The sequence below is a fragment of the Thamnophis elegans genome, chromosome Z, assembly GCF_009769535.1.
Source record: "Thamnophis elegans isolate rThaEle1 chromosome Z, rThaEle1.pri, whole genome shotgun sequence".
NCBI classification, from domain to species: Eukaryota; Metazoa; Chordata; class Lepidosauria; order Squamata; family Colubridae; genus Thamnophis; species Thamnophis elegans.
Genome location: NC_045558.1, coordinates 25,881,988 through 25,904,562, shown reverse-complemented (window position 1 = coordinate 25,904,562; position 22,575 = coordinate 25,881,988). Strand labels below are relative to the sequence as shown.

General features: G+C 41.3%; 1 pseudogene; it reads left to right on the top strand.

The window, feature by feature from the left end:
* Positions 1–12,312: 12,312 nt before the first annotated feature.
* The window catches only part of LOC116520734, a 29,831-nt pseudogene continuing 19,568 nt past the window's right edge, over positions 12,313–22,575 (top strand).

The window sequence follows — 22,575 nt, the reverse complement described above, 5'->3', positions numbered from 1 at the left end:
TTGCAACTGGAAAAACCATAACCTTGACTGTTGTGGCCCAGCAGGAGCCATTGGAGCTGCAAACAGACTCAGATAGCGAGGGACTCTGAGTCGGCTCTGGAAGATGTGGAGTATCCTGGACAGGGTTCAGACTCTGAGCAGGGACCAGAGAGGCTGGTTTGCCACCAGGAGGCGCCTGAGGCATAGAGCAGTGGTGAAAGCCAAAGGGAGTGTGTCCATGACATCAGGCCCTGGAGTAGTGGTGAAGACGTCAGGCCTTTGAGCAGTGATGAGGTTCAGAGGAATTGGTCTCGGATGCCTGGCAGAGGCGAGCAGATAAACGCCAGCAGCAGTTAAGGAGACAGAGGAGATAATTGGACCCAGGTGGTTGTGATTAGACCCCTCCCAAGAGAGTACATAAGAAGAGACTTTGGGAGGAGGCTGTTTGCAGGATTCAACTAATATACTAACGCTGGCAAAGCTCTTGTGTGTATTTCTTATCTTAGAAGTCTGGGTTGCTGCCAAAGTCTTGTCGGTGCATTAATTTACTGTGAATAAATTGTCCAGCAGTAATCTTGTGTTGGCGTGCCTCACCGTAGTGACGGGGGATCAGAACACTTGACTATACACACTTTTATTGGCAGGGCTTACATCTATCCTTAAGTAGTATATAATTATTGACTTGGTCACCAGGATAGTTAGAAAATTGTAAAAATCATAAAACATACTCACACTTTTTTTTCTAGGAGAATGTTAATGTAACATAGACATTTGGTAGAAAATCATGTGTGTAAAAATCTGTTTAGTTATTCTTATAGCTAATATAGAAAGGCTGACTTTATGATGAAGTTGATTCCTGACATTACTTCTAGCCATTCCTTCAACCTCCCTCTTCATCTGCTTTATGATCAATGTTAGTTTGGAATTTAATTGTAAATTATTTAAATTAATCATCTCAACAGGCCATAAAAATGAAAAAAAAAAAGAAAAAAAATACAGAAAGGATAAACAAATAAATGTAAAAAGTTCAATATTAAAATAAATATTAAATTGGTTTTTTTTCTTTTTTTCTTTTCAAATTTGGGTGAAAAGCCACAGTGCCCAAGATGGACTGGATGACTAAGTGGGGTTCTTGTATGTGAACCCACAGGATTTGTTAAAGTATTTGTTCACATTTCTTAAGCAACATGAATATATGGAGGAGACCCAACTAAGGAAATAGATCACCATAGTGATAAACTGTCAAAATAACAAATTAACCATTAGCTTGCTGAAAGTTTAACAATAGTAAGATGGCCACATGGTTGATTAATCTTTTTCTTTTTACTGATAGTAAATAGCTTGGCAGGAATGACTTGAAAGGTCAGCAGTCATAAAAATAAAGTAAGAAATGCATAAGAAAAATAATAGCAGCAAGGAAGAGGAGGACAGAACATCCTTAAACTTTTGCATTTCTTTTCAGTGCTTTTAATCACTTGAATTGCACTTCTATATAGCCTACAGCAATATCAACATGTCACTTGAACTAAAACTATAAAACCACAACATAAATAACATACCATATTTAAAACAAAATGGATAAAATATTATCCAATGTCTTACTCACTATCAAATTCCATCTTCTTATCAATAATATAAAATATCAGTGTTGTGATTCCTCACTATACTATTTCATGACTAGAAAGTACATTTTCAACAATGTCTGGAGTAGTTGTTTTGGTGTCTGTCGGTGTCTGTTGCATGTCAACTGAAGAAAAGTTGTGGATGTATGGCTCCATGTGGGCAGGGACTGATTATAACATTCCTAACAAGAAATCTGAAAGAGATTGGAGGGGTTTGGTTGAGACCTTCAGGTAGAGGCACGCAGAAGGGTTCAGTATAAAACATTTATTTAGCAAGATGAACCATTCTGCCTGCTTTCGGAATCAGAATGGTCTGCTTCAAGGTCAGAACAAGTCAAAACAACCCCCCTTTTCTGGAGAAAAAGAATATCACTTTCAGAAAAGGGATATACAATTAGAAAGGAACCATTCATTCACATACTGCTTTTCTCTAGCAACTACCCTAAGAAGATGCTTCTGTTTATTTGAAGATTTGCATATAAGTGGCAGACAGATTTGATAAGAATGTAAATTAAATTATGATTTGCCTGGTATTAAAACAGATTAAAAAATAATCTAGATATCTTGCTCAATGGAGTTGGAGAGGACTGGGAAATTTAAGTGAATGTTGCTATCAGCAGAGTTCTGGAATATAGGTGCACAACTGGAGGGGAAATAGAAGTGAAATACAATGGAAGTACAACACTACAAAGCTTTAGATATTATTAAGTATCAGAAAATATTTGGGCACAAACTCCCAGATGTGCTTTCCCTAAGGGGGGGATGGGTTGCACTCCACATGCCTGAAAGTTAAGATAACAGAACATAATTAATAACAGAATTGGAAGGGGTCTTGGAGGTCTTCTAGTCCAATCTCCTAGTCAAACAAGAAATTCTATACCATTTCAGACAGTCTCTTCTTTAAAACTTCCAGTTTTAAGCACCCACAACTTCTGGAGGCAAGTCATTCCACTAATTCAGTGTTTCTCAACCTTCCAGTTTTAAGCACCCACAACTTCTGGAGGCAAGTCATTCCACTAATTCAGTGTTTCTCAACCTTGGCAACTTGAAGATATCTGGACGTCAACTCCCAGAATTCCCCAGGCTGGCTGGGGAATTCTGGGAGTTGAAGTCCAGACATCTTCAAGTTGCCAAGGTTGAGAAACACTGCACTAATTAATTGTTCAAACTGTCAGGAAATTTCTCCTTAAAAATGTAGCAGAGCTACATTTAAAGTAAAGTTACTTTTAAAGTAACCCCTGGGGAGAAGACAAGATTAGCTAGGAACAATCTAGTTTCAGTTGCCAGTGGGCCAAAAGGATGAGAGGGAAAATGTTTTTGATATCCAAGTGGGATAAGAACAGAAAGAGATCATAACAGGAAGGGAAGGAGGGAGGGAGGATCCATTAGCCACCTTTTAGAAAATTTAAGTTTGTGTATTTGTTTTTATCTTATTTAAATGTATATAGCCACCCATCTTATGTGTATGACTATGGGTGAATTATAAATGATGAAGGCGAATATTAAAACAACAAAAAGAACAATACAATGTTTTAAAAAGGAAGAAAAAAACACAGTAAGAAAACCATTATAAATATTGAATGCTGGAAGCCTAAATAATAAAATTGAAGAACTCAATTTTAAAAGAGGTGATACTAAGGATCATGGCTATTTGTGCACTGAGTATAGAATGGTTTCATTAAAACAAGGATCACAGATATAAGCAGAAAAAAATGAATCAACAAGTTCTTTATCAAAGAATAGACTGATTAAAGAAGGTACAGGTAGTCTTCAATTTATAGTCATTCATTCAGTGACTGTTCAAATATAAAAATGGCACTGAAAAAAATGACTTATGACCATTTTTCACAAATTGCAGGATCCCCATGTCAAGTGATCAAAGTTTTGATGCTTGGCAACTGACGCACATTTTAATGGTTGCAGTGTCCTAGGATATTTGATTATGTGACTTTCTGATAAGCAAAGTCAATGGTGAAGTCAGATTCACTTAACAATTGTATTACTAATTTAACAAGTGATTCACTTAACTGTGGCAAGAAAGATTGTAAAACGGGCCAAAACTCATTTAACATCTGGTTTGCTTAGCTACAGAAAGTTTGGGCTAAATTGTAGTAATATGTCAAAGATTACCAGTACCAGATTTTTCTTTGCACGCATAAATGAGGATTGTCTGGATCCAAAAGTGGTTTGTTAAGTTCTAGATTGAGTTGTCTGAGAAAATGCACTGTAAAATTGACTAGACATTGAAGATTCTCAAATGGAATTAATAGAAACCAAAGCTCAATTTGTAACATTTATTTGTAAATATGTTTAACACATAGGGACATTGAAATTAACATTAGTGTAAATATATATCTGGAATAATGGGATTTTTCTATATTTAAATATTGAAGTTATTCAGTTAAACAAAAGTAGGTGGGTTTTTAATTGTTTTTATATTTACTTTAATTGTTTCTAAATCACCCAATAATAAATTATTTGTTTGATATTTTTGTTAACTCCTAATGGACTTTTTGCTGAACCAGGATTGAAAAGATTATAATTTTTGGATTGTGTATAGATAAAAGTTAAACTATGGGAGAAATATATTTTATTGGAAATTTTCAAAAAGAGCAAAAAAGTCATTATATTATCTTATATTAATAGTTTGGAAACTATTTCTTTATTATTGTCTTTATCTCCCTTTTCCCTTCTTCTATTTTATTCCTTTTCATTTAGGTTTTTTCCCCTGCATGTTCTTTTCTTTTTCCTTATATTTAGTATTCATTCTTATTATTTTTATTGTTATTAAAAGCTTCATTGAAATCATAACCTCAATATAAAATAAGGAAGCAAAGCCTAGCTTGTACTGTTTGATGAGTTTGAGCTTATTAGTCCTGGGAAAGGGGATAAGGCCCTCGTGTTGTCATTGCAGTCACCTAAGTTTTAGAGCAGTGATGGGCAACCTTTTTGGCGTGGTGTGTCAAAAATCGGCAAAAAATCGAGCATAACTCGCGTTGTGTGTCACTTCGACAAAAACATAATTTTGTGCAATTTATAGTTTAAACTACAAAAATGTATAATTGCAATATATAATTGTATTTAATAAACCAAAAACAAATTATTTAACATACCTGCTTAGTAACTTCTTTGTTCATCAGTCGATTTCGTATGTTGCCCTTGATATTATTGAACTTGTTTGGGGTGCCGTGAACCAGGGCTGTGGAGTCGGCTGCTTCCAGCTCCACGTCCTCATCAACATGCCGCTCCAGCCCGCCCCTGCTATAAATATTCCTAGTGATGCGAGGGCGAAGAATATGAATATTCATAGCGGGGGCGGGCCGGAGCGGCATGTTGATGAGGACGTGGAGCTGGAAGCAGCAGACTCCACAGCCCTGCTGTGAACTGAGATAAGTGAGGGGGAGGGCGAATTCTTTAACTAACCTGCCCATTAGTGACTTTTTTTGTTGCTGAATTTCATTGGCTAAATCTTCAATTGAAGGTTGGTATTTTGTACACTTCAGGCCCAAGAAAGCGCTACTAACCTCATCTGTCAATCTGTTTCTTTTGTTGGTTTTGATATTATTTAATGCTGAGAATAAGGTCTCACAAAAGTACGTAGAAGGAAAAATTGTGAGTAAAGCTGTTGCTATATTTGTCAGGGTGCTAAAAGTATCTGGTAGTCTGTTCCAGGCACTCCAAATTTCCTGTTCGTAGTGGCATTCATCTTTATTCTCCAAGCGGCCCCTTTCCAGATTCTCAAGCTTTGACCTCAAGTCAACAAACACCTGAGCCCAGATGCTGTCTTGAAATTCTGCAAGCTGCATCTCCAAATCATCTATTTGCATCCATTGGAAACCATTTAATTCCAAACTATTGTAGACTACTACACCAGGATACTTAATTATTTTCATGGTCTGTTCTAGGCTTCTAAATTGACTAAATCTATCAGTAAACTGGTCAAGTAATGAGTCTAAAACATGCTGGTACTTCATATGCAAGAGTTCCACTTCATTTTGTACAGCTGCACTGGCCTTCTCAAAATGCTTTTGTACTCGAGGAAAATACTTATACGTTTTAGTTTCTACATCTCGCTTGAAAATTTTTACTTTACTTTCAAAAGCTTTTATGTATCCAAACATAACATCAATACTTTTGCCAAAACCTTGTAACTTTAAGTTCAGTTCATTAACATGAACAGAGAGATCTGTAAAAAACATCAGGGTGTTGACCCACTTATCATCATTGAGCTGAGGAAAGTTTCCCAGATCCTTCTCTTCAAGAAATACCTTAATTTCTTCAAAGCACTCCACAAAGTGCTCAAGAACCTTGCCTCGGCTCAGCCATCTTACATTATTGTACATCAGCAGTCCACTGTAGGTGGAATCAACCTCTTGTAAAAGTGCTGAAAATTCTCGCTTGTGAAGGGGGCGAGCAGCTATTAAATTAACTATTTTTGTTAGAACTGACATTAAGTCATTTAAGTCAGTGAATCCTGCCTTGGCACATAAAGCCTCCTGATGGATAATACAATGAAAAGGCACAATCGCATGTCCAATAGCTTCTGTTAACAATTTCACAAATCCAACGTTTTTCCCCACCATGTTTGGGGCACCATCTGTCGTCACTGACACAACTTTAGATATATCAATGCTTAGGTCGCAGAATGTTTGCATAACAACCTTACATATTTCGCTTCCTGATGTACTTGTTGGCACTGATACTAACTTTATCAACTCTTCTCTCATTGTGTGACCATCAGAATATCGACCAATAATGGCCAACTGAGCATGCGATGTGACATCAGTAGTTTCATCAAGAGAGATGGAAAAATATTTACAATTCCTTATGTCTCTCTTTAATTGCTGTTGTACGTTTGTGTTCAGTCTCATTATTAGGTCTTTTATGATATTTCTACTGAGTGGTAACTCAGATATTCTCTTAATAATTGCATCTTTATTCTGCATATCGTGAAATAGAACTGGCGCACATCTTAGGAGAGTTTCTTTAATAAATTCTCCCTCATTAAGCGCTTTTGCATGCTGAGCTATGGAGTGAGCAATGCTCAAACTTGCAGAGTTTAAATTTGTAGAGCCTTTCATAAATTTAAGGATGGAGTTAGATTGGCTCTTATAAAGGTGTAGCTTCCTGGAAATGTATTCCCTCCTTTCATCCTCACTTTTTTCCAAGAGCTGGGAATGATTAGTTTCAAATGTCTATTTATATTCCACGTTCTGCTTACTACCGTTTCAGTACATAGAACGCAAAATGATCTGCCATTTTTTTCTATAATGCCATACATCTCGCTCCATGTCTCTTGAAAGGGTCGGCCACTGCCACTACCACTCCCTTTACTTAACCTTTGTTTTTTATTTTTTGGGTGCTCCATCAGTGGGCCAGTGACAGCAGATAGAATTATAGATAGCCAATTAGGGGTTAACTAGCCTAACAAGCTAACACAACCTCCCCCTCACTTATCTCAGTTATTGTGGGCAATTACAAGTCCATGGCACCCCAATAGTTGCTGCTAATGGCGCTCACAGTTCCCGTTGGCACTCCGCTGTTCCCTGCTGTGGTGCGGTCGTAACCGACAGTCCCAGGAGTAGACTCTCTGTGCCGGCCTGACTGGAGAGAGGCGCGCACTGTTCCTGCGCTCCTCTCCTGTGGGTCCTCCCTCGCCGCGCTGATGACGTGTGTGCGCACAGCACGCACGCCTTACCAGCAGCCCCTGCGCTCAGAAAAGGGCGGCGACGATACAGTAAGTGAGTGTGGGCGGGGAAGATCACACGTCCCGCCCCCCCATTCCTCCAGCACAGATTCTTTCATCCTCGGCGGCCGTGCAGGAGCCGAGAATGAATCGCATGAAATCCTGTGCGTGTCACCCCAAATGGCTACGCGTGTCAGCACTGACACGCGTGTCATAGGTTCGCCATCACTGTTTTAGAGCCATGTCTTGCCACATTGTTGGTTCTTATTTAACTCTGAATGAAGCCCAGGAAGCTATCACTGGATCTATATTGCTGGGCAATTTCCACCCAGTCTCAAAGCTTTCCTTTCTAGGAAAGGTTATTGATAAGGTTTGCAGTTGTGATCTCTAGGCTGGAATACTGCAATGGGCTCTACATGGGGTTGCCCTTGAAGTGCATCCGGCGACTGCAGTTAGTCCAGAATGCAGCCGCGCGAGTGATAGTGGGCGCACCGCGGTTCGCCCACGTTACACCTATCCTCCGCGAGCTGCACTGGCTACCTGTCGGTCTCCGGGTGCGCTTCAGGGTACTGATGACCACCTTTAAAACACTCCATGGTAGTGGATCTGGGTACTTGAGAGACCGCCTTCTGCCGATTACCTCCCTCCGACCGATTAGATCGCACAGACTGGGCCTCCTCCGAATCCCATCCGCCAGTCAATGTCGACTGGCGACTACACGGAGGAGAGCCTTTTCTGTTGCAGCTCCGACCCTGTGGAACGATCTCCCCATCGAGATCCGCACCCTCACCACCATCCAGACCTTTCGCGCAGCCCTCAAGACCTGGCTCTCCCATCAGGCCTGGGGATAGGTTCCCAATTTACCCGCCCGAGTGTTGACTGTTGAATGAAAGTTGTGTTTTATTATTTTTCTTTTGTTCACATTTTTTTTGTTTTTTGATATTGCACCCCCTTCCCCGTGATTGTAAGCCGCCCTGAGTCCCCTCAGGGAAAAGGGCGGCCTATAAATCTTAATAAAAATGAAAAAAAATGAAAAAATGCAGTTTGCAAGAAATGGATTATCTGGATACTTTTCAGACCCTAAATATATCCAGAATAATTAGACCCTCCATTTTTTTTCTCCTATTTTTACGCCAGGCAGGATACTTTAATCAAATTTAAGGTGAAGGTGCATAATAGACAGTGCAAGATTTCTTACTTGTGTGTTCCTTTTAATGTTTGCAAAGGAATAGAGTCCAATAGAACAGAATGAATTAGAAGAGGGTACTATTCATCTCCTACCTATGTTCCTTTTTAAAATGGGATCCTGTAAATTTTTTATTCACATAACATCTTCCAGTCAAATCTCCATGTCAAAATGTAATTCCAAATAAGTGATATTTAGGGATATTTCTGGGAAAATAATGCCAGAATGAATGGAGCAGAAATAGAAATAAAATCAAATCCTTATTTCTAGCTTGGATCTCTCAATTAGTTTCCATTCATTGCTTCTTATCCTGCTTTCGGTGTTTGGAGAATTGGTTGACCTCATCTTTGTGGCAGCCCTTCTGATATTGGAAGACTGCTATGTCACCCTAATCTTTGTCAATAGACTAGACCCAATCCCTGCAACCCAGTGATGGGTTTCAAAAACTTTTAGAACCTATTCTGTAGATGTGGCCTGTTTTGTGGGAGTGGCTTGGTGGGTGACTGGGTGAGCATGGCCACCTTGGAAAATGTGGTGAAACTCATTTAACAACACTCTTGCTTAGCAACCAACATTTTGGGCTCAATTGTGATCATAAGTTCTCTTTCTTCCTTCCTTCCTTCTTTCTTGTCTCTATCTCCCTCTTTCTTTCTTTCTTTCTTTCCTTTCTTTTTTCCCTTTCTTCCTTCTTTTTATTTGTGTCTCTCTTCCCCTTTCTTTCTTACCTTCCTTTCTCTTCCCCTTCCTCCCTTTCCTCTTTCTTGTGTCTCTCTCCCCCATTTTCTTTCTTTCCCTTCCTTCCTTCTTTCTTTCCTTCCTTCCTTTCTTCCTTCCTTCCTGTGTCTCTCTCTCCAACTTTCTTTCTTTCCTTTTCTTTTTCTTTCTTACATGTGTCTCTTACATGTCTCTCTCCCTCTTTCTTTCCTTTCCCTTCCTTCCTTCCTTCTTTCTTGTGTCTCTCTCCCCCACTTTCTTTCTCTTTCCCTTCCTTCCTTCCTTCCTTCCTTCCTTTCTTCCTTCCTTCTTTCTTTCTTATGTCTCTTTCTCCAATTTTCTTTCTTCCTTTTTCTTTCTTTCTTTCTTTTTCTTTTTTTCTTTCTCTCTCTCTCTCTCCCTCCCCCCCTCCCCCCCCTCTCTCACACACACACCATTTCCCTCATGTCTGCCACTGACAGGTCTCAAAGAGAAGGAAGTGTAAGAACTCCTGTTTTGGGACGGGGTTGGACTAGATTACCTCCACATTCCCTTGCACCCCTCTATGTCTCATTTAGTCACAAAAAGCCCCATTCACTTGGAAGTTGGTTGCAAACTCCATTCATCCTGCATGCGCCCTGGTCCCACCCAAGGAGGCGCGCTGTGGGATGGGAGGAAAGTGGGGGAGTCTGTGGCTACACATCTCTTGAACTAAGTATCTGGCACAACTGACCGCCCTGCCTCTCCTGGGGCTTTGTCTTTCCCTAGCGAGCAGGCAAGGGTTGCACTGAGGAGGCGGCCATCATCTGCCCTGGAGCTGCAGATGAAAGAGCGGCTGGTGTTCAGGCCAGCCAAGATTGGCAGGACTTGGCTTCCCGCATGCCCTGACTCTGGGTGCTGACCCTTCGGTCCTGCCCCTGTGGGCTTCAGGCACCAAAGGTGCAGGCGAGATTGTGCAGGCTCCTGCGATGGAGGGCGAAAGAGAAGCGGCGATCAGAACGAGGTCCAGTGTGGTCCCTGGCCCTTCCCCGGAGGATTGCGGGACAGGAAGGGACCATCCTTCAACCCTGCTGTTTCTGGTGGTGGGGGGGTGGAGAGCCCTGGGGGAGCCTGGCAAGGTGGGCGAGTCCTCCGCTCCTGTTTCTTCCTCAGCTGTGGAAGAAACATGCTCTTCCTTCTTTTTGACAGTCATCTCGTTTCCAATGGAGGGGGAGGGAATCCATGTAAAGGGAGGAAAAGCATGGATTCCCCCCTCCATTGGAAATGAGGCAGCTGTCAAAGAGAAGGGAGCAATGTGCGCCACGTGGGTTTGTTCAACAGCTGAATCCTCATATCCTGTTCCTTTTTCGGCTGTTGGACAAGCCCACGTGGCGCATGTTGCTCCCTTCTCTTTGACAGCTGCCTCATTTCTAATGGAGGGGGAGGAAATCCATGCAGAGGGAGAAAAAACATGGATTCCCGCCGTCCATTGAAAACCAGGCGGCTGTCAAAGAGAAGGGAATGCACACCACATGCGCTTCTCCCAATCCTCCGGTCTGGCAAAGGAAGTGGGTGGGTGGAGCAAGCCTGGTGCAGACAGGCAGGGCAAGTGAACAAGCGGCGACTAGGCAAGCAGGCTGGGGGAGCGAGCAGTCAGGAGGGCAGGCCAGAGGAGGGAGTATTCTGGTACAGGTGTCCAGAAGATCAGGTACCGAAAGACATGCTAAATTTCACCATCTGGTACACCAATACCGGTGCATACAGTACCCTGCTGCAACCAAAAATGAAAAAAAAGCAGGAAATGAAGAAGAGTTCAACACCATACATCTTTTGCCTTTGAAAGTTTCTGTACATTTGTGCATGTATATATTGATCTCAACTGATTAATTAATCTCTTTCTTTGTTTTCTTTAATTTCTTTTATTTCTAAGCCACTCACTTGCCAAACTATTTTGGGCAACTTACAGCATTTAAAACTATAAAAAAAACATTGCATGAAAATGTGTTGCACAATTGTATACAGGTAGTCCTTTGTTTACAACTGATCAGTTAGTGACTGTTCAAAATTACAATAGATTCCCCCCAAATTATAGGCCACCTCATCCTCACATTCATACAACCTGGTTTCAAAGTTATGGTCACTGCAGTGCTGCTGCCATTGTTCACTCTGACAACTGACTGCAGCAATGCTGCAGCACCTCCATTTTCCTGCCCTCCCCTTTCTCATGAACCATCCCATTGGACATGAATGTGAAGCTCTATGGACCTCATGTTGGGGAACAAGGGCAGGCCACACATCCTTCGCCATATAGTGATCACCCAGAAATGGCTACCATTTTGTTCTGCCCACTTGGGGTGACCTGTCAAAATCATGGCCTTGGGACAAACTGCTTTGTTTTTCTGCCTTACCAAAAGGCATAGAAAGCTACTGCAGCAATGTGTAGATCTGGTTAAGGCAGTATAATGGACTGGTTTGACTCTCATCTATCTCCCTCCTCTCCCCCCATATCCCCCAGGCTTCCCCCATTCAGCCCAAGTAAATAAACCTAGAAACCAGTCAGCAGAAGCTACTGGGCATGGAGGGCATGTGTAGTAGCTTCTCCTCGCAGCAGGGGTGGGTTTCAACCAGTTCGCGGCGGTCCCTGCGAACCGGTTGGTCGCCGAACCCGGAAGTAAGTAACTTCCGGGAACGGCGAAGGGCGCGCCCGCCTGCCCGCGGTCCTTACCCAGTTTTGATGAGTTCTGCGCTTCCACACATGCGCAGGACGCATACAGCGCCTGTGCGATCCTCCAGGAGCAGCTGGAGCGTCACGCAGATGCTAGTACGCATGCGTGCACCGCGCAAGTGCACGAGGACGCCGCCGGCCCCGTTCCAACCGAACCGGTTGGAACGGGGCGAGAAACCCACCCCTGCCTCACAGCCACCTGGCCCAGCAAAAGTCAACTTACCATTTTGTTTCTTGCAGAAGAACCTGACCAAGGCAAGGCAAGGCAAGACTGGGCTTTGTTGCAGAAGTTTCTGGCTTCATAGCAACCTCAGGCCATTGTTGCCAAGCAAGTAGTACTTCTCGCAAAACTGTAGGGGATTCCATTTTTTAAAAGAAGCCTCCACAGGGTCTTCTATTGTCTCACAAGTGCTACTTGCTAGGAAAATAGCACAAAGTTACCATGAGGCCAGCAGCCTCTAAGAAAACTGAACCTCACAACGCATCAGCCAGGCACCTCTCTGCAAAAACCAAAAGGGTAAGTTGGGTGCTGATGGGTCCTGGGGCTGGGGAGGAGCAGCTGAATCCTGCAAGTCCCTTTGGTGGCTGGGTGGGAAGGTAAGCCTCAGTACTGAGGGTCTAATTACTATCTGTGTGGCAGTTGCTTCTGCTGATCAGCTTTAGGTTCCCTTGCCTGGCTGAATGGCCAATTTGGGAGGTAGCTGGAGGCCTGGCAAATCCTGAAAGGGAGGGGAGGTCTTTGGAAGCCCTTGGGTATCCTGATGGGAAGTGGGACTCAGCCTATAAACTGTAACTGCCCTTCATGTGGAATCCCTTATGCTGACTGGCTTCAGCAGTGGTGGGATTCAGCTAGTTTGCACCTATTCGGGAAACCGGTTGTCGGAAGAAATCTCCTTTTGATTTTCCCAACTTTATAGGGCTAATCCTGTAAGGAAGGCAGGAAAAAACATTCTGGTGTTGTTTCTAGCCTAATCTTTATTTCCCTGCTTATAGAAACTGCCTCTCCAGTTAACCCTTATTACGGCTAAGGCAAAGCGCCCATTGATGTGAGTGACGTTGAGTTGGACACACCTACCCAATCACATGACGACCAAGTCATGCCTACCCAGCTGGTCATTAGGGCAGAGAGCCGGTTATTAAATTATTTGAATCCCACCACTGGCAGGTTCCCTTGCCTTGTTGAATAGCTGACCTGACAGCAGGCTGAGGCCTGGGGAATCCTGAGGGAAAGGGAGCAGAAGACCGGGTGCTTTGGGGTTGGGGGAGGACTGGAGAAGGCAGACCTGGACCTATTCTAGGCCTCCAAGGGACTCCCCTATCTCTGAGGCACAACATTCATTTAATGATTGCACTGGAAGAGCAGGGATGGGGACCATTAAGTGAGGCACTTCACTTAACGGCCATTATGACATGCGGGTACCATTATGGTTGTAACGGGAATTATCTATACTTCTGCCTTTAGTTTCATTCATAAATGGACACTGTCCTCCAGTTTGCTCTATATTTTTACTTTTTTAAGCTTCCTTGCTGCAAAGGCGACATGATGATATTGGGTGCATGGGGAGGAGAAAGTTGAAAAGTTTGACCTTTTCCGTTTTTTAATTGAATGTATAGTTTAAGGAAACATAGATGTAATTGACTTAGCAGAGACTCAATGCACGTATTTTATCCCTTTCTTTAAATATACACAAGGGTTTATCTATGCTCATGGGTTACTTCTTCTTTTCTAGGCTTGCAGAAAGTTGTTGTCTTTTTTCTTTGCAGAAGTTCAGGAGGAGAATTGGGAGCTAAAAAGAAGCAGAAACAACAGAAGGAGAAAGCAAATTCCAGAGATATCAAATCAGACTCTGCTGCTGACTCCCAGAAGATTAAACTTCAACAACCTTCAAAAGTCAGAGATTGGTCTTTGTTTTCCTATTCCTATTTTACTCTGGGTATTAATGACCACAGAATGAACTGATCCACTTCATGCATTCAAATAAATGATTGAATCAAATTACCTTGGAAATTCAAATTTAATTGTTTGCATATCAAATATTTTTAACAAATCAGATCAGACTCAGACTATAAATGTTGCAATTTTGTAATTTTTCCCCTTAAAGATTCTCATTAAATTTGATTTAAAAAGTAGTACTTCTTCCCTGACTTCCTGCTCAGGTCTCAGGTAGAATGTTTTCCCAAATTTTATACACAGCATTGATACTAAGAGTTGCATACAAATTTGATTAGATTCAGATATGTCAACATTTGTGTCTTGGATATTCTGTATTTTATTTTGAAAAATTTGGCTAGAAATCTGTGATGCTGTGTCCATCACAGTATTTCTAGATTGGTATATTTTACAATCTTATTAGTATACATGATGTAGAGAAATTATCAAATGTTGACCATTGCTGTTATGGTAGCAGAACATAACTGATCTTCTTCAGACTTAGCAATTAAGTAAGGTTAAGCTTGCTTAGTGCTTGAATGAAAATTATGACGGAATATTGGGCCTATAAATAGGCTGGGAAATTTAAAAGTATACTGTATTCTGGAAACAGGTAATAACAAATCACTGTCCTGTAGTAAAAAACAACAATAGTTCTTTTTTATTCCTTCCATTAAATCATATTTGATTCTCAGGAGACTGTCTGAACAAGTCCCTGCAGTTTTTCATGGCAAAGTTTTTTGGACATAGGTTGCCATTTCATCCTGCCTAAGGCTGAGACAATGATTGGCCCAAATTTATCTAGCTGATTTTATTTGTAAAGCCAAAATAGAATTTACAGTCTTCTGCTTTCCAGCCTGAGCAAAAACTGGTTCTGGTCTCATTATCACCATCTTGCAAAGATAGGAGCAAGATTAACATGTTTCTCTCTAACTTAGAAAACAACTTTTAAGTTCCTCAGTTACATATTTCTCTTCTTTTTTCCAATTTGACACAATAATTTGCTTGCACACTTTAGTCTAAGTATTTTAATAGCAACAATGCAGAACCAACTACTAATTTGAAACATGGCCTTCTCTTTTAGCCCTCTGCCCATTAGTTTTCATGTGTGGTGGGAAAGGTCAGTATCTTCCTGCTGTGGGTTTTGCTTTGCATTGATAACAAAGCAGAGGTAGTTGCAACTTATATAAAAATGGGCAAGAAACGAGAGTGCCTTTTTCTAATTTTAAGTACCGTATATACTCGAGTATAAGCCGAGTTTTTCAGCCCATTTTTTGGGCTGAAAAAAGCCGCCTCGGCTTATACTCGAGTCTACAACTGGATCCGGCAGTGCTGTTGCCTGTTGGAGGAGGAGGAGGCGAACCAGCCTGCCATCGCCAGCCACCGCTAGCCCTGCTGCTCTTCCCACCCCCTTCCAAGCCCCACAGTCCAGCGGACGGAGCAGAAGCAGCTCCGGGGCTTCGCTGCTCCATCCGCTGGACTGTGGGGCTTGGAAGGGGGTGGGAAGAGCGGCGGGGCTAGCGGTGGCTGGCGATGGCAGGCTGGAATCCCCTCTCCAAGGGATCCCCGTGCAGCAAATGCGGGGAGCAGCAGCGAAGCCCCCGAGCTGCTTCTGCTCCATCCGCTGGACTGTGGGGCTTGGAAGGGGGTGGGAAGAGCGGCGGGGCTAGCGGTGGCCGGCGATGGCAGGCTGGTACGCCTCCTCCTCCTCCAACAGCACTGCCGGATATCCGCCCAACGCTGCGGGGGCGCCAGCGGGAGCTTTGGCGGCTTCACCTCAGCCGCAGCGCTGGGCAGCAAATGTGCTGGTGCTGTTGGAGGAGGAGGAGGCGGCGGCAGCAATAGCACCTGAGGACAGGACAAGAAGCAATGGAAACTTGTCAGAAGGAGACTCAAGCTGGAAATAACGAGAAATCTGACAGTAAGAACAATTAAAATCCTAGGAAAATGTCCTTTCATGAAAAATTACTTTTTCAGTTAACTCTGCCTGACATTAGTTGGGTGAACAGAAATATTAGTTGGCCAATTCTAAAAGGGAGCACCAGAAAGAACTTAAAATATTTTTTAAGAGAGCTGGGTTTTTCATTTATATTATATGTATGAACAGAATTAACACAAATTGCAGATACCAATCAAACATAAAGAAAAAAAGGATGAAATAATGCTCATTTTAAAAAACTCAGTGAAAATAAAAACAATATACCAAGAAGGTGGCATACTGGTTGTGATTTGATCTCTTCGGGGGATCCCGGGGATCCCCTATACAAGTATTTTAATATTGCAGACTTGCAGTATTATAAGTCATACTGATATTATAGAACACTTTAATTAAGCGGGTCCCTTGAATAAACATAACTTTGAGTTTCAAATAACACTGATTTTTTATTTTTGAAATTTACCGTAGCTGCTGCATTTCCCACCCTAGGCTTATACTCGAGTCAATAACTTTTCCAGCTTTTTGGGGTAAAATTAGGTGCCTCGGCTTATATTCGGGTCGGCTTATACTCGAGTATATACGGTATATTTATTTTGTTTTAAAGATAAAATAAAAAAACAAAAAAAACCAAACCAAACAAAACCAACAAAAAATATACATCCAGCATAGAGGTGGGTTGCTAATTTTTTTACTACCATTTTGGGCAGGCTCCCGCGCTAGCATGAGAGCGCGATGCTTTTGCACAGAAGTGTCTGGGCGGGTGGGTGGGGCCTCCCGCCGCTGCTACTACCGGTTCAGCCAATCCGGCGCAACCAGCAGCAACCTACCTCTGATCCAACACTAACAAAATGTTACTGTCCAACAACAAAGCAAAAAGATTGTACACAAAAATAAAAAAGGTGCCCCAAATATTATTATTATGTGATTGCCTTTGATGCTTCTCCAGGTCTTTGACTGAAAAACGCTTGTGCCTTAGTACTTCCTTTCCCGATTAAAATTATCTGGAAAGATAAGAACCAGTGGTGGGTTTCAAAAATTGTTCAAACCTACTCTGTGGGTGTGGCCTCCTTTGTGGGAGTGGCTTGCCACCCATGTGACCGGATGGGAGTGGCTTGCCGCCCATGTGACAGATATGAAGATGCTGACAACACTTTTCAGAACCAGCTTAAATTACCTCACACGCAGCACTGGCACGCATAAGAATATGATGTAAACTTGTTTTTTAAAGGGCATCTTTGGTTTGCGTTAAAACAACTTCAACACACGCAATGTTCTGATTGCACCACAAATGCAGTAGTCATCCTTACCTTTCACAGAGGCACTGAGTTTTATAAATATGAGCATGATAGTGTAGAATAATCATATCCAAGGACCAGTGGTGGGTTTCAAAAAATTTTGGAATCTCTTCTGTAAGTGTGGCCTGCTTTCCGGGTCCACTGGTGGAACCTCTTCTAACCGGTTCGGTAGATTTGACGAACCGGTTCTACCGAATAGGTGCGAACTGGTAGGAACCCACCTCTGATAAGAACATAGGTTGTGCCCTGCTGGATTAGATCCCAAGCACACCTAGTCCAGCAAGGTGTTCAACCCACTCCACCAGGAAGCACGCTAACCTTCCAGATGATGTTCCTCATAGGCAACCAAGCTGGTAGCCAGCACTACATCTCACAGTAATGACTTTTAAAGTTTATTTGGACGAGGGAGTAAAAAACAACCTTTTTATAGGCCCTGATTTTGCCAGGATTGAATTTCATTGGGTGAAATGTCTTAGACTTTTCTCTGATTAGAGCATCAAAGAGAAAAAAGTGGAACAATGAAAATGCTGAAGAGATATAAGTAAGAACTCCTCATCTTCTTTTTGACAGCACCAAGCATGAGCCATATGCTTACTCTGCATACTCTATACAAAAGTTATTGATGTATCTTGGAATTAATATTTGTTTGCTTTAAATATAGCTCTATTTTTCATTCAGAGATTATTTTATGTGAGATTTTTTTAAGGATAGCTTTGATGACAAGGTGTAATATATCAAAAATGCACAACAGCTTGGTAAACCCAGCAGGGTGTGAGAGAATTAAAGGAAGTTGCATTCTCCTTTTACCTGTGATTGTATACCTGCAGAATCCAGCCATTCCAATGCAGAAACTACAAGACATTCAAAGAGCTATGAAGTTGCTCTCCATCTGCCAGGGGCCAGCCAAGAATATCGATGAAGCAACAAAACGCAAATACCAGTTTGGGGGCACACAGCCTGTTCCTAAGCTTAGTAAGTTTATTGCTGGTGATCAGATTTAAACATCATTGGTTCTTTTTTTAATTGGGGGATGCTTGTATTTTAACAATGTATACTTTACAGCTCACAAAAACTCACAAAAAGTCACCTCAAATGCACAGATGCTGAACTGAAAGCAGCTTGGAAAGAAAGTTGAAAACAAACTTTATCACCAAACAATTAAGTGGAGGACTGGCATTTCGCAGAAGATGAATTTGGCCATGGACTGTGAACAGCTTGAGTTAATTTTTGTTTAGTAAACCTTCCATCAGCTTCCCCGAAAGCAGAAGAAATAATGACAAAAACTATCAAGCTTACCTTCTTTTTCTCGAATGTGAAGTTATAACATCGCTGGTGCTAACCAGATAAGTATAGCATCCTTGGCCTAGAGCCATATTCTTTATCACGGGTTTTTACTTGGGCACATTGGAATGGAGCAATGTTGAATTTGAAAGTAGAGTTGCTTGCAGCCTTTCAAATATAACTTTGGTTTTGTGTTTGTCTATTTGTGTGCATATTGTGTTGTGCATTCTGCCAGTGTAATAAAATTGCCAATGGACTTGAACTGGAGAGACACAGAAGTCTTGACCGTATAGTTCTCTGTCTTACTTTGGACTAGTCTGTTAGGGTACCATTTGTTTTTCTGTGGAAGGAAACAACAAAAAAACACATCTTTCATCCTATATACTCAATTCTTAATTCCCAGGGGGAAATGGTAAGCTACAGAATTGAAGTGAAAGCAGAACAGTTGAGATGCAGAACAGAAGTGAGAACATTTAATCCTCTAGATTTACATTAAAAACTGATATAACTGACTTTGCCCACTCTCCGAGTAGCTAAGGAATAGCTTCAGTCACAGGAGCTTAATGGACCTTATCAACCAATATTAAGAATGAGAGCCAGTGAGGCATAGTGGTGAAGGTCTTGGGCTAGTACTGGAAGGCCTGGTTTCTACTTTCAGTCCTGAAAGCTCATTGGGGGACTTCAAATTTCCATCGCTAAGCAAGATAGTTGTTAAGTAAATGTTGCCCAATTTTACAACCACTTTTGCCTTGATCGTTAAGTAAGTCAGTGCAGGTCGTTAAGCAAACCCAGCTTCCCCCATTGCTTTTGTTAGAAGCTGGCTAAAAAGGTTGCAAACAGTGATCTCTTGACCCCAGGACCATGCCAAAACCATATCAGTTTTGATTAGATCTCATAGATTTGATCTCTGAGGATGCTGTGACAGTCATAAGTTGAGGATCGATCTTAAGTCACTTATTTCAGTGTTATTATAATTTTGAATGGTGGCTAAATGAATGTTTGTAATACGAGGATGCCCCGTATTCTATAAAAGGTAAGGCATAATTGTTTCTTTCATGCTTTTTTCTTTCTTTTAGGGCCCTTAGACTGCCAGGCTGGCTTCTGCAGTGGAGTCAGGATATGGTCCAATAGGAAACTGATGGGGTTCATTCCAGCACACATTTGGATTTATGATAGGTAAGCCCTAACTGATAAGAAAGTTAGCTGGGGGCTCTTAGCTGTTCTAAAAATCATTTGGATTTTCCTTTATCAGAAAGGTCAGATTTGAAAGAAATTCTAAGGGGAAACCTTGGTGAAGTATTGGACATGTTTTAAATAACTCAAGCTAACTTCAATTATCCGTGACAGTGCCATCTGTAGAGTTTATTGCCATTTTAAAATACCCTTCTCCCCTCATTTTCCTCATCATCTTCTTTTAATGGGAGACCACCATTCATTATCTAGAAATACAGGTAGTCCCCAATTTACAACAGTTCATTTAGTGACCATTCAAAGCAGTGGTGGGATTCAACCAGTTCGCACCTATTCGGGAGAACCAGTTAGTAACTTTCTAAGCAGTTCGGAAAACTGGTTGTTGGAAGAAATATTTTGTTTTTTCCCACTTTACAGGGCTAATCCTGTAAGGAAGGCGGGAAGGAAACATTCTGGTGTCATTTCTAGCCTAATCTTTATTGCCCTGCTTACAGAAACAGCCTCTCCGGTTAACCCTTATTACCATTGTAACAACTAAGGCGAAGTGCCCATCGACCTGAGTGACATTGACTTGGCCATGCCCACATGATCACATGACCACTGAGCCCCGCCTACCCAGCTGGTCATAAGGGCAGAGAACTGGTTGGTAAATTATTTGAATCCCACGACTGATTCAAAGTTACAACAGCATTGAAAAAAAGTGACTGATGATCATTTTTAACACTTATGACTATTCCTACAGTCAAACGATTGACATTTGCATGCTTGACAACTGGTTCATATTTATGATGATTGCAGTGTCCTGGGGTCATGTTATACCCTTTTGTGATCTTCTGAAAAACAAAGTCAATGGGAGAGCAAGATTCACTTAATAACCATGTTACTAACTTAACAATTTCAGTGATTCACTTATCGACTGTCTCATTTAGCAACAGAAATTTTGGGCTCCATTGTGATCATACGTGTACCTTAAATATTATGATGCAACTATACTCACACCCCTATGCTTTCTTTACTCCATTAATAATATTTATTGAGAATATTCTACATTTCAGCATTTTTTTAAAAAAAATCAAAACTATTGGTGATTTCTCCCATTATTACAGAGTTGAAATTAGAAAAGATCAACCTCAAAGTACTGCAGCAATTCTTAAAAGAGAGAAAGCTATCATCTAATTATATACTGGAGCATATTGAGGAATGCTAATCAAATTCAACCTTATGTTTTCTCCTACACTGCCCTGCATATGTTTACACATGTGTACAACCAAAGCACACACTCCCCCACTTTCTTCTCCTTTGTCTTCTACTTATGCCCCAACATAAAATCCAAAACATGTTCTCACTCTTCTAGTTTTTAATGTATTTCTGAAATTTAGCTGCTCACCATTAATTTGGAGAAGAAAAGATTAATATGTTTAGAGCAACAAATGATGTTGAAATAGCATGAACAGGCAGGGGTGGCTGTGCACAAATTGCAGATAAACAGTGCATGTGCCAGGATCAGCAAATCAACATATGCTCATAATTTCTGTAAGATATCCAAGTCCTGAGCAACTAGAATTGGTGATATTAGCATTTAACTTTTTTTTTTAAAAAAAAAAACTAAATTAGCAACTATTTTTGGTTTCCAGCAGAAAATTCCTTGAAACAAAAAAATTCACTGTCAGGGAAACTTTTTATTGTTGTTGCTTGATTTACTTCTGTACAACCATCTGTGATCTCTTATTGTTTCCTAATCTCCTTTAGGGTGGTAAAATGATGACCTTACACAACAACAACCCTGTGAAGTAAGGTGGGCTGAGTAGCCCATGGTCATCCAGCTGGCTTTCTGGCTAAGGCAGGATTAGAACTCCAGCTTTCTAGCCCTGGTGCCTTTACCACTAGACCAAACTGGCTCTTATTGATATTTGAGGTTAAAAAGCATCAGAGCTAGAATGCAACCCTATCTTAACACCATTATGGGTAGATACACTTTTAGTAAAATACATTTTCACCCATATGAACTTTCCAATAACTATTTGAGTAGAGTATCTTAACCAAGAGTAAGAGTCTGGGTTTCATATTTAGATTGGTCAATTTCTTCCATTTGATATTTGTTTATACAATCAAAAGACACACCATGTTGTTTTACGATGATATGATATGAAATAAAACAAGTGCCTATTGTGGAGAACTGCAATGTAAATCTAGCTTGTTTGTCCACTATAATATTTCTTTCCATTATCCAGTCTTCTATTTTGGTCAAAAGACATTCTGCATGTATTTTAGCCACAAACTGCAATGAGACTTACTGGTCTATATAGTTTTCTGGGTCACCTTTGTCTCCATTTTTATATTTTGGGGTTATAATGGCAATTTCTCATCCAACTCAGGTGCTATCTTTATTATTTAGATCAGGGGTATCAACTCACAGCCCACGGGCCAGATGTGTCACACACTGGCCATGCCCAGCCCCATTTTAGCGAAGGAAAAAAGTTGCAATACATCATGTGACCATGTGATACTGCAAGTTTGACACTCCTGATTTAGAGAGAGAACAGGTCATAAAATTGGACAAAACTCATTTAATATCTTAGCAGTGGAAATTTTAGGCTCAGTTGTGAATTTAAGTTGAAGGTTACCTGTAATACCCTTAGATCATCCAGCCTTTTAGGAAGATCCACTTTTTCAGTATCTGCTGGGTAGTGAAAGAGTTAAACAAGTTTGTCTTGAAAGGTTCTTCAGAAAACTGACTTGCTGTGGGAGATCAGCTAGTTTATTCAGGCAATCTCTGCTCAAGGACAGTGGTGATAGAAGTCCTTGGAGTTAACCAATTTTCATGTTGCTACAATTAAATTTTAAAGTAGAAGCACCTATTTCCAATATGAGTTATTAATGGGCTAACTTTCTTATGAGAATTACTGTACTGGAAAGATTGGATAATGAATTTGATTTCTGGTACTGACACTGGAGGCCAAAGAGAAAAGTTTTCGAAGTAGTCTCTCAGGATTAATTCCTGTTCTTGGAACCTCTTCAGTGGTGGGATATGACTGGTATGCCCCGGTACGGGCAAAACTGTGCCTGCTGGGA